Source organism: Diceros bicornis, unplaced genomic scaffold (genome assembly GCF_020826845.1).
Source record: "Diceros bicornis minor isolate mBicDic1 unplaced genomic scaffold, mDicBic1.mat.cur scaffold_93_ctg1, whole genome shotgun sequence".
NCBI lineage: Eukaryota > Metazoa > Chordata > Mammalia > Perissodactyla > Rhinocerotidae > Diceros > Diceros bicornis.
In genome coordinates this window covers 322815-336591 of record NW_026691823.1, presented here as the reverse complement: position 1 = coordinate 336591, position 13777 = coordinate 322815, and the positions used below count along the sequence as shown (strand labels likewise).

General features: G+C 41.9%; 1 pseudogene; it reads left to right on the top strand.

The window, feature by feature from the left end:
- The window catches only part of LOC131403866 (androgen-induced gene 1 protein-like), a 41945-nt pseudogene extending 32766 nt beyond the window's left edge, over nucleotides 1–9179 (top strand).
- Nucleotides 9180–13777: the final 4598 nt, after the last annotated feature.

The window sequence follows — 13777 nt, the reverse complement described above, 5'->3', positions numbered from 1 at the left end:
GCTCCGAGCAGTCACTGCTGGATTCTAAGGTAACATTGATTAGCTGAATTAAGACCACCCACATAAGGAACCACACTGCGTGGTAGAGTGCATATACCTGTTCTGCCTTTGCCTGGTGAAGGATATGGCTGTGTTCAGAAGTACACTGTTTTAGCTCATGCGGTTTCATTTATAGCATTGACAGGTAGATGTGATAAATATCAAAGTTTTCCAAAATGAGTTACTAAACTTCCTTCTTCCTGCGAAGTTCTAACCCAAAATTGTTCAGTAAAGGAGAATTACCAGGGCCCACGAAGAGGTTTGGGTACTAGCCAGAATTCTTATGAGTAACTGAGTGAAAAGTGTTTTCCTCATCAAAGTATTTTGCCTTCATTTTCTGAACTAAATGGAGGGAACTGACAGTGTTTCTGATGGTTGTTGCTGCTGATGGTTGTGGTAGTGGTGGGGATGGTGGTAAGAGATTTCTCTTTTTATTTTAGTCAACCACAGCATTGTTTCTCAGAAGCCATTTGATACACAAATATGGAGGTGAGAGTTGATCCATGCTGGTTTCTGAGAATCCTCCTCATTGCCTTTCTTGAACTTTTTTATTTCAAGTTTTACAGCTAATTCTTCCATGGAAACAGACAAGGGACTAAAATAAAAAATAGAACCATTGCCAAGTTACAGGGCTTCCAGCCCTATTCTATAAAGGCCTTTGCCTTATATTCCTCTAATCCCTTCACAGTAGTAAATGAAGGACACTGGCCCCTCTTTTAATTGAGGGTGGAGCTTCCTTCTGACCTCATTTTAGTGGAGGGATTCTTTTCCTCATGAGGGCACCTCTTTCCAGCCTGAAGATGCCATCTGCGGAAGAAGATAGTGGTCCTTTGTCTCAACTGGGCACTTTGTAATTCTAAAGACCTTGAGTGTATGACGTATGATTCACTAAAGACCTCTTAGCCTGCCCAGGTGTGAGCTCTTCTGTTTTTGTTTTTGTTTTTCAGTGCTGGATCAGAGAAACCATGGAAGCCATAGAATATCCTGAGTGTATCCCAGAGCTACAGCTAGTGGGCCTAGAACTAAAGCCTGGAATTGGGGATGTCTGTCTGGGGTGGACAATGGCCTATTAGCAATTTAGCTCAGCTAAGACAGAATTCTGAGTGTGTTCTCAGCTCATTGCCACATTTCTACATTTTCACAAAAATATGTTTAAAAGAAGAGCAGCATGGTACAGACCAAGGAGAACAGAGCAGAATACTGAGGGTGTGGTCAAGCTAGGGTAAGGTAAGTGGTTAGTGAAGTCTCCCAACCAAGGAAACCAGATAAACCAAAGGCATTTGACCGACCGAAGAGAAAACTCAAGACAGTGCTAAGAGTGGGAGGTAGTGAACAGCATATTAGGGGAAGAGGCAGAGCCCTGAGTGGCACTCAGAAGAGAGGCGTCAATGATCTTCACGTTGAGGCTGCTGATGGAGCCATGAGGGTGAGCAAACAGAGCATAGACCTGCAGAGACAAAAATTCTGGAAGCTCGGAGATCTGTTTTGTATTGTCATTTTCCTATTATTTACATCCTTAAGTCTAAAATATTTCCCTAGGAGTGTGATAGCTGAAATGCTTCCTCAAGTTGACTATAAACACTATGAAGTGTAGGTTTTACTGAGAAAAAAGTACCAAATGATATCAATATTTTCCCCACAGCTCCAGAAAAAATGTGTCCACAAGCACAATTCTATCCTTGAATTGGCAACACAAGTGAAATGGATCATTTTCTGTCAGGGAATGTATTACTGAGTTCTCCGATTTATTTTTTTGGAACTTCAGTATTCTGGGTTCTGACATATGGCTTTGCTTTGGAAGTTAAGTAGAAGGCAAGGACCGTCACACAGCTATTGTGCACACTCAGTTGCAGTAGCTCCCATTCATTGAGATTTTAGCTCTGCAGACAGCCAGCCTCCCACTGGGGCAGATGGTAGGGACAGGGGACTGACTTGGAAATAGGTGGTAGGAATGGAGGCCATTAAGGAAAGTCTGTGGATGATTAGAGGGAGGTTGAATGCCTTTCTTTCTGTATGGTTTTGAATTGAGTTGTGTCCCCGCTCCACCACCCCCCCATTTTTATGTCAAAATCCTAACCCGCAGTACCTCAGAGTGTAACCCGATTTAGAAATAGGGTCATTGCAGATATAATTAGTTAAGATGAGATCATAATGGCATAAGGTGGGCCCTAATCCAACCTGACTGGTGTCCTTATAAAAATGGAAAGTCTGGCACAGACACACACAGGCGGAACACCAGGTGAAGATGAAGGCAGAGGTTGGGGTGATGCTTCTACAAGCCAAGCAATGCCAGAGATTGCCAGGAAACTACCAGAAGCTGGGGGAGAGGCATGGTAGAGATTTTTCCTCACAGCCCTCAGAAGGAACCAATCTGCTGACACCTTGATCTTGGACTTCTAGCCTCCAGAACTGTGAGACTGACTATACATTTCTGTTGTTTAAGCCATTTAGTTTGTGGTACTAGAAAACAAATATGTGTATTGTTTGTGTTTCTTATCTGTCTCCTCCAATTCACTCTGCATTCATTGAGGTCAGGGACCATGTCCTGGTCATTTCCAAATCCTCGTCACATAGAACAGTGTCTAGCACACTTAGAGAGCCCCCAAAATGTTTATTGAATAAATAAGTAAATATATTGGTTTCTACCAATAACATTTGGATATCTCTCGATTAGCAAAGCGTATATTCTATTCTCCCAATTCTCAAACTTAGTTCAGTTTAGTAATTTGGACCCTGGATTAGGTTCACGGTGGCCTCCCTTGATTACCCCTTCTTCTCCCCAGATCCTACCACTGCCCTTCATTCAGCTATTTCTGTATTTAAAAGTTAAACATAACAATTTTCATAGTATCTACAGATAAGTGAAATTTTTATACCACTGTTCTAGGAAAGCCTTCATTTACCATAAAATTTGTATAGGTTATATCAAACGTTGGGTTAGGATTTTCTTGAGGGTAAAAAAGCAATTTTTTTTATTGATGGACAAATAAAATCAAGGATTGATTTTAATATAAAGATGTCTACTCATTATAGAGATGTGTCTTGAGTAAATAAAGAACATTAAGTGGACAATTTACTTAGAGCAAAGTGATAGCTTATCCAAAACATTACCATAGATGCAGATCCTATCATCTAGACTGTGGAAACCAGCTATACAAGATTATAGTGATGTCTGAGTGAACTGAGATATTTTTGAACTATAAGTGAAAATGTAGGTCCTTAAAAGTAAACTGGAAAACTTTTCCCCCAGATGCAAGCAATGAAAATATGCCAACTGGCCATATGTGGAAATCTCGGCATCTATTTACTTGCGTTTTAGCCTTTGTACCAAGTAGTTGAGAAGCAGAGGGGAAGGAGCCTTACTGGAGGTTCCAAAGGGGACAAGATGACATAGGGGGACACAGGGAAGAGGGGAAGAATTCTGGGTCAGAGGTGGACGGGATATCTTTCTGTAAGAGTCCTCTGAACCCCTGACTTAGGAGTCTCTTGTGAAAGCTTGGAGATCAACTGAAATATCCTTACACCATGATAACTTGGAAACGTTTTCAACTTCGTATCTTTTGTGTGTTTCAGTTCCTGGGGTTCTTTGTGTTTGTCTGGTTATGTTTCTTCTAAAAGAGGGAAACAAAGATAAACACTTCCATTAAATTCCTGGTCCAGTTAAATATATGATGGACAGCATGATTTTACATAAACTTCCCTCTGAAAACTCATTTGCTTGAATTATGGTTGTTTTAAGTGGAGTTATATGTTTTGCTTGAACGTTTAGACTGGTCAAAATGGCTGCACAAAAGCTTTTATGCTGAATTACATGTCTCAAGTTGCAGTTCAGTAAAAAGGATTTTCAGAGAAAAGGGAAGGTCATATCCCATGTGGCCAGAGGTGACTCTACGCTGGCTTTTCTCTCCGTGTTTACTGTGTAAGATTGCTCTAACAGTGTGAATTAGAGGCACTAGACTCAAATCTGTTTTAAGAACATTCCAGATTTACTGTACTAAAAATGGTGAGATAAAATTTTCTGTAAGCTTTCCCACTTGCTACGTGGCATTTAAGAGAAATTCACTCAGTTGAAGACAGTATCTTGTGAAACCTAAAACCAAACGAAAAGACTTGGAAGGAAGCATCGTCTGACTGGGATAGTCCAATGTCTGTGGTGTCTATTCGATGGTGCAGCAAGCGAAAGAGAACTCCTTGGTTTTCCTTGTCCCTAATCTAACCTCGGTTTCTGGGAATTAAAAACAGAAGGGCAGTTTGCAGCTCAGAGAATTCTCCTTAACAACTTCAGCTGGACGGAGCCCAGAATCTGGCTCTGGTATATAAAATGACGCTTTTAACTGTATGTGAGGATATTAACACTCGCTTTTGCCAGTTTCAAACAGACTTATATATGTGGTATACACACAGATATTGAATTTTCTAAGACATTTACTGTGAGAAATGCCTTTTAAACCCCTGGACTAAAGGTGCGTTAGTGTGGAATACCATGATTCCACACATTTGACTCCATTTTACTATGCCCCATTTATTTATAAATTTCTGTATTCATTCACTCACTCATTAATTACTTAATTTATTTATTACCTAAACGTAACAGACTTACTGAGAAGTACACAAATCTTACATGAGTAGCTCAAAAATCTTTTACAAAGGGGACACATCTGTAAACCACCACCTAAATCAAGATATCAAACACCAGCACCCTGGGGCCGGCCTGGTGGCGTAGTGGTTAAGTTCACATGCTCTACTTCGGCGGCCCGGGGTTCACAGGTTCGGATCCCAGGTGCAGACCTACGCACCATTTATCAAGCCATGCTGTGGTGGTGTCCCACATATAAAGTAGAGGAAGATGAGCACGGATGTTAGCCCAGGGCTAATCTTCCTCAGCAAAAAGAGGAAGATTGGCAACAGATGTTAGCTCAGGGCTAATCTTCCTCACACACACAAAAAACCCCACCAGCACCCCAGAAGCCACCTTGAGTCCCCTCCATGGACTTACCTCCTCAAAGGTAACAACCCTTAAGACCTCTGTCACTGTAGACTAGTGCTGCTGGTTCTTGATTTCCATAGAAATGGAATCATGCAACTCGTACTGCTTTTTTCTCTAGCTTCTTTTGCTCAGTATTGTGTCTGGGAGGTTCATCCATGTGATTGCATGTGGCAATAATTTGTTCTATTTCATTGCTTTGTAGAATTCCATTTTGTGTATTTTAAAATTTACGTTCCATCCTATGGCTGACGCATTTTGGGGTTATTTACAGTTTTAAGCTATTAAGAATAATGCATCTGGGGCTGGCCCAGTGGTATAGCAGTTAAGTTCACACACTCTGCTTTGGCAGCCTGGGGTTCGTGGGTTCAGATCCTAGGCCTGAACCTACGCACCGCTCATCAAGCCATGCTGAGGCGGCGTCTCATATAAAGTAGAGGAAGATGGGCACAGATGTTAGCCCAGGGCCAACCTTCCTTAGCAAAAAGAGGAGGATTGGCAACAGGTGTTAGCTCAGGGCCAATCTTTATTAAAAAAAAAAAAAGAAGAATGTATCTATAGACGTGCTTGTGTGTGTGTTTGGTGCACATGTGTGTGCATGTCTGCTTAGGATTAGAATGGCTGCATATAGGATACACATTTGTTCAGCTTAGAAGATACTGCCAGACAGTTTTCCAGAGTGGTTTTAAAATTTTACATTCCCACCAACAGTCTTTAAGAGTTCCAGTTATTCTGTATCCTCACCAGTGCTTTATAGAGTCAGTGTTTTTTCTGATTTATTTTATGACTTTTATTTAGCTATTCTGGGGGATATGTAGTAATACTCCATTGTGGTTTGTATTTGTATTTCTCTGGTCACTAATAATGTTAAAATTTTTTATTTGCTTGTTGGCCATTTGGGTAGGCTCTTTTATGAAGTGCCTGTTAATGTCTTTTGCCATTTTTCAAAATTGGGTGGTCTCTCTTTTACTTTCTGATTTGTAGGATGCTTTTTAAAAAAACATGAATTCTTTGTTAGATATATATTACAAGTGTATCTTTTATGATAGCTTATCTTCACTCTTTATGATGTCTTTTTTTTCTTTTTTCTTTTTTTTTTTTTTTTGATGAGGAGGATTGTCCATGAGCTAACCTGTACCAATCTTCCTCTATTTTTTGTACGTGGGACGCCACCACAGCATGGCTCGATGAGCAGTGTGTAGGTCCACGCCCGGGATCCAAACCTGTGAACCCCAGGCCTCCAAAGCAGAGTGTGTGAGCTTAACCACTACGCCACCGGGCTGGCCACTTTTCTTCCTTTTCTAAAGCTTCAGTTCGTGGTTGTGTATCCTAGTTGTTAGTTTTAGTTCTCTACGTGAGCTGCCACCATTGTATGACGACTGACAGACGCGTGGTGTGGTTCCGCGACTGGGAAACAAACCCAGGCCGCGGTGGCGAGAGTGCCAAATCTTAACCACCAGACCACCAGGGCTGGCTCTGTGATATCTTTTGATCAATTTATGTTCTTACTTTCAATGAAGCCCAATTTATTAATGTGTTCCATTACTGTACGTGCTTTCTTTTGTCCTTTTAAGAAATATTTACATAATCCAAGATGGTGAAGATGTTCTCCTATGCTATATTCTGGAAGCTTTGTCATTTTACCATTCACGTTTATGATCCATCTGGTAGTGATTTTTGTGTGTGGTGTGAGGTAGGAGTTGAGGATCATTGTTTTCTTATATGGGTTTATTGCTAGTTATGTGCCCTCTTTTTAGCAGAGAGCTGCTTTAGTTTGTCTAGAAGCAAAAACCTTCCTTTGGACTCACACCCTTAAACAAAATATGACAGAGAAACTCTATTTTGAAACTGAAGAGAGGAAGTGTCCTTGTGCCTTGAGGGGGAAGTGTGGGGTTCTTTTGGTTGTTGGTTTGAGGTAGGTTTGAGGCAGCATGAAGATAGTGCCAACAGCATTTTTCAACTGCTCAATAACCACATGTGACTAGTGGCTGCTGTGGATCTATAACATGTCCATCATCATGGAAAGTTCTTTTGGGCAGCTCTGTTCTATTTCTACTTGCTCTTTCACTCAACAGTATGTCTTGCAAACCAAGAGAAGCAAATTTTTTTTTGTCAAGCGTTGAAGCTGGACAGTGGGCACATGGCCATTTGTTATACTATTTTCTCTGCCTCTGATTGTTTAATATTTCTATAATAGAAATTTAAGAAAATAATACATTTTGGACAACTTTCCAAGTCAGTCCATATAGACCTAACTCATGCTTTTTAACAGCTGCATAGTATTCCATTGTATCCATGAGCTATAGATGCACCAGAGATAGCGAGGTAGCCAAAGATCAAACAAAAACTCCACGCTCCCCTTTCTATGGTGTGGAATTGTCACTAGAAGGCAGCTGCCCAACCATGGACTACATTTCCCAGCTCACCTTGCTTCCAGGTATGGTCATGTGACCGTGAGTAGAAGTGACATGTGTCACGGCCAGGCCTAGGATTTTATGAAGTGGGTGTGCCTTCTCCACTGTTTCTTTCCCCTTCTGCCGCTGCCTGCAGAAGACTCTGAGACCCTAGCTTGGCTGAGCCACAATACAGAAGGATCTGGGTCCCTGAATCATCGCGTGGAGGAAAGCCACTCACTAGCCAGAAATATCTGCATTGGACTCTTAAACAAACAAGAATTAAATTTCTTTTTATTAAGCCACTGACAGTTTTGGGTTTATTTGTTACAGTAGCTAGAGTTATTCTAACCAGCACAACAATTAACCCAACCAGTCCCTGAGTGTAAACAAACATTTAGTTTATACCAGGTTGTTACCAGGATAGTACTAACATGCACACCCTTGAGTGTATAGTGAGATATCTCTCTATGTTATATGACTATTTCTTTGGAGTAAATTCCTGGATGAAGAATTGCTGTGTCAAGTGCATGCGCATTTTGATAACATTTTACTAAGGGTAATATATGTATAGAAAAGTGCAACTATCATAAGTGTACAGTTCAATGAACTCTCACAAAGTTAATACACCTGTGTTTATGGATTTTTAATCCTGATGGTACCAAATTTTCTCAAAGGTTAAGCCTTTTGAATTCCCGTTTATAAATTCCTTGTACATCCCTCTCCCATACTTTTCTCACACTCTCTCTGTGGGGCACATATTCTTCATTTATCCACCTAACTTCCCCACACTCTGCCAGGCTTGGGCGGGGTCCCAGAACTGTGGAGATTAGCTCTTTCTCACCAACCAAAGGCTTTCTGGGCTCAGGTTTATTAAAAATTTTTATTAAAGACTTTTTTATTGTTTAAAAAATGATAGATTTTTTAAATCAAGGATGATCTTTTTGGAAATATATTGACGTAATTTTCTCTTTTCCACTTATAGGGATGTGACACCCCCCCCTCCTCAAACCCATTCTGCCAAAGGATTTCATCTCATTCAGGAAAATTTCAGATGTTTTAGCTGCAGACACACAATGACAGCCAAACGGTAATGTTCAGATTTTCCTTATCAAATTGGGTTTTTGAGTTCCCAAGAAGACAATAGTCTTGAAAGCAAAGCCTTACAAGATGCATAAGTTTGGGGGGTCTAAAGTACAGAATGGTAACTATAGTACACAATACTATATTATATTCTTAAAAGTTGCTGAGAGTAGATCTTAAATGTTCTCACCACAAAAAAAATGGTAATTATGTGAGGTGATGAAGGTCTTAGCTAATGCTATGGTGGTAATCATTGTGCAATATATAACTGTATCTAATCAACACATTGTATGCCTTACACTTGCACAATGTTATATCTCAATAAATTTTATTTTTCAATAGCCAGGCTTGGAGGACTGGAAGATAGAGATTTCATTAAGCTGTGGTGTAGAGAGGACTCAGGATATGATGTAAGGGATATACCTGTTATACAGGCAGAAAGAAAACTGTGGGAAGCTAAAAGAGAGATAAGATGAAGAAGACTCACCAGGATTCCTGCTTCTCTGCCATCTCACCTCAAGGCTAAATGCAAGTGGAGATGGGTCACCTCAGAGACTTCCAGATAGGAGTGGGTGAATTTAGGGGCATCAAGGCTAAGGGGTGACTTCTCCCAACAAAAGCTTTCTTTCTGCTGTTGCCACATCCAACATGGTGTGGGGGCCAAGGATTAGAACCAGCAGACAGGGAGAGCTAGTAGGTGACCCAAGAAAACTCTTCTGGTTTCTATAGCCTGGACATGGAAACCAGGAGCTACTGCATGGACCCCTGGGGGATGCAGAGCTTCTGAGAGGATTGATGGACAAGCAAGAACCAAGGTAGGACCATGCTCCATCTGTAGACAAAACACCCCAACCAGAGTCCACACTTCACAGCTCCAAGATCCCATAAGCTGCACCTACACCAACACCCAGATGCCATCTTGGGAGGAACAAGAGCAGGGTGAGAAATTTTGAAAGATTAAGTCTTCACACAATATAAACTGGGTTTTCCAAGTAAGACTAAACTGAGAAACTGAGACATTGAGAACACTAAGAGCTGACAACGTTTTCCTCCTCTATCCAACAGGAGCTTATATGGAAGATGAGAATTCTTAATTAAACATAAAAAATGTATTTTTTTCACATTGAGTTGTAGTTTGATTAAATTTCATCCCAATACCCACCACACTACCATTTATGAAGTTCTTATTACACATACCAGGTGGTTTACAAAGTTACCTCTTTTGATTCAAGCTTCACAACATCCCTGTGGGATAGGAATCTTGTTATCTGTATTTCATAGCTGAGGAAACTGAAGATCAGAGAGGTTATGTGACTTGCCTGAGGTCACACAGCAAGTCTAAGGTACAAAGGAAAGAGCCTGGAATGGGAACCAGGAGACCTGGAAGTTATCCCTTGTTCTGCCACTAACTAGCTCTCAGCAAGTGACCAGCTGTCAGCCTCTGAACAAAAGAATCTCCTCTCCAGAAGACGTCCTCCCACCACATTGGACATATGGATTCTCTTGGACCAACTTACGCCATGTCGCTGATTCCGGTGGGGTTGATGCGAATATTCTGCAGCTACATATACCACAACACCCTGTGTAGAAAGAAAAGAAAAATACCGTGAAGCAGCAAGAAGCTTTTGGGGCTCAACCTTAAAAATTACTCCTGGCATGGCCTCAGGTTTGATGAGCTTACATGAGAAACCCAATTGAGTGAGAAACATACATTATTGCACATAATCTTCAGAGCCACCATTCCTGCCTTTCTGCACTTTATTTTGGTTTTTCATTTTGATTGTATTCATTTTCTTTTCAATTACAAAAATAGCTCCAGCCGGTTTTCAAAGATGTACAATAAAACACGCATTCTCAAAAGGCATGACATCTCCCCCAAAAGGGCAAAACTTGGTTCTTTTGGGAAAGATGAAAAAAATCTTACTCTTTTATGTATAATACACATATAGATATACATATAATACACAAATAGATGTACAGTCTACCTGTGGTATTAAAATTTCATGAAATGGTAGGGCAATTAGTTTTTTTAAATATCTAAAAGGCAGTGTAGTCCTCCAGCATTTAGCTCTTCTCCAACATCATCATCATCATCATCATCATCATCATTATCCCTCACCACCATCATCATCATCACCACCATCATCACCTTCATCACCACCACCATCATCATCTTCATCAGCACCACTGCCACCACCACCACTACCATCATCATCCTCTTCATCATCACCACCACCACCACCATCATCATCACCACCACCACCATCATCATCTTCATCATCACCATCACCATCATCACCACCACCACCACCACCACCATTATCATCACCCTCACCATCAACATCATCAAAGTCATCATCACTACTCTTTGCTGGTTGACTTCAGGGCATAATGAGGGGTGCTAATGGCTAATACCAGTGCTGACACCCCAAAGCAACAACCCTGCATTCCTGCATTTGGAGTCCATGACTTATCTGCTCCTTCTGATGAAGCCTTCCAGTCAACCAGTTCCACAGACCCAAACTCCCAACACTCCAACTCACCATCACTAACTGAAATCCTCTTGCTCATGAATTATCTTAGAGGCAACCGAGTATCGTATTTAAGCATACCAAATCTGGCATCAAAATATGCGGGTTTAAAAATCTGGCTTCACCAATTACAGACCATGTGGCCTCAGGGAAGTTATTTAATCTCATCATACCTAAGTTTCCTCCTTCATAAAATAGGAGAAACTCTACAACAGCAGAGGAAACCCACACTTGTCACTTAGAAAAGATCCCTCATTCTTAGATTTGAACCCATGACCCAAACTCACAAGACATGTCAAAGAAACCACAACATAGAAGATAAACAATACCAAGAAAAACTGACGCCTAAAGAAGAAGCAATAAGAGGACAGACAGAAAGTCTCCATCTCATTGTTCTGATCTTAGCACAAATATCATCCCCTCAGAAATGTCTTTCCTGACTTCCGCCTTCAATACAACCCCTAGTCACACTCTATAACAACTTCTTTCATAGCACTTATTATTACCTGAAATACTTTTGTTTATTATTTGTGGTAGCATAGTGTAGTGATAAAGCATACAGACTCTGGACCAGACTGCCTGGTTTTAAACCCTGACTCTACCCCTTACCAGCTAAGCTGTCTTGGGCAAGATATTTAATCTCTTTTGCCTCAGTTTTCTCCTTTGTAAAATGGAGCTATTGATGACCCAATATCAGAGAAATTCTGTGGAGGTTGAATGCATTCTATATTTGAGGAACTTAGAATGATGGTAAGTGGGTGGTTGCTGTTACTGTTAGTGGATTATTTTCCACCCACACCCTCCCACTAGGATGTTAGCCCCACGAGAGTAGGAACCTCGCCTGTTTATTCACTTCTCTATCCTCACTGCCTAGAACAGCTCCTGATACATAGTAGGTACTCAGGAAATACATGTCAAGTGAATGGCTATAAAGGAATTCTGCTCTGACAGATGGAATTCCCTGAGCTAGAGTGATTTTTGTTGAAGGTCCCCCAATAAAGGTGTTTGCAGTGTCCAACCTACATTTATGACCTCTTGGCTGGACGGTCCATGGCCCTCCCTTTTTCCTACAGCCTGTTTCCAGCCCAGGCTTCCCCGAGTGCCCCATTCAGCCTCACACTCACCCCAGAAGAGGAGCAAGCTGAAGGTCCCTATCGTGCTGCATTTCTGTCACTCAAGGAGGGGAACTTTTTCTCTGTTCTCCGGGTTTTCAATTACAGAAAGTGTGGGAAGAGGGCAGGGGTGGAGCTGGAATTGCTCAACACTGTGAGAATATCATGACCCTTTTTGCTGAGTTGCTCCCACTAAATGAGGACAGGGTGGCAAACCCCTTATTTTCTCCTCTCATCACCGTGAAGAAAAATTGGTCTGGCTGCTGTGTCACCATGTTATCTCTCTCCATCTCTCTCTCCTTCCCTCCTGCTCCCTTTTTCCTTTCCCCACCAACATTTACCTCCCATCTCTCATCACCTTCCTCCATTGCACCCAATGATAAATGGGCTTCCACCACTTGACTCCAATGAGGCAAGTCCCAACTCAAGGGTCTCTTCCCAGCCTGCTCCATAAAAATAAGCACCATAGCCATCATGTACCAGGCACTGTGTAGACACATTGCCAACAAAATTTAATTTCATCATCATGTCAACATCATAAAGTAGGGATTCCCACCCCCACCTATTTTACCAAAAATTACAAAAGGAAACTGAGGGTTGGAGAAGAGATGTGACTTGTCCAAGATTACTTGGACCTGAGATTTGAATCCAGGACCCTCTGAATCCAAAGTCTAGAGTTTACTCATTTCATCTGCCTTCAGCTCTCCACTATATCTGATCATATCCATCATCACCTCAATGCACAACAACGCTCCCATCCCATTCCCAGCTCCCCAAGCCAACCCAACACACACACATGCACAATCTCATAAATATGGAGGTCTAGTAACACCTTAGTTCAGGTCCTCCAGAAGCAGAAGCTGAGACAAGAATTCTGGTAAGGGTAGTTCTGCAAAGAGGGCCACCAAAACTCCAGCTAGTGAGGGGGGAAGTGAGATACGGAAGGGAAAGAGCCCACAGCAGGTGTGTAATCAAGCAGGTTACACAGTGAGAAACTGGATCTTAATCTCCCTGGCACCTCTGGAAGGCAGCATAGAGTGCACTCTTCAGAGTTATCCCAACCGAGGGGCGAGGGAACTGGGGTGTTTATCCACCAGCTCCTGTCACTCACAGATTGAGGCTCCAGAGTGTAACCCTCTTGATAACAAAATGCAGTGGCTGGCAGATTTCACTCTAGTGTGTCCTGAGGGGTTGAGGGTCACGGGGGTGGGCAGGCACCAAGAGTATCTGCTACAAGCTAAAAAATGAAATGGAAAGACCAGCCCCAAGTTCTTGGGAAGAAAAGCCCCACTTGTCTTTGCATTCTCCCTTTCGATCTGTGCAAGGAAAGATACCCATCCTGGAGTTATGATCACTGAAGCAGATTCATCAAGGGACCCTGCCCCAGTGAGGCTGCAGTTAAGAGCCAGCATGAAAATGCAGCAAATTCCACCAAGAAGGAGGATAAACAGAGCTGTGTTGTGTTTGAGAAGCACTGGAGGGTAAAAGCAGACTCTGGAACCAGCTTGCTGGGGGGTTCAAATCCCATTTCCACCGCTTGCCAGTCATGTGTTGTCCTGGGCAACTTCTCAATCTCTCTATGCCCCAACATTCCCATCTATGAGATGGGCCCAGTAATGGTAGGATCTACTCCGT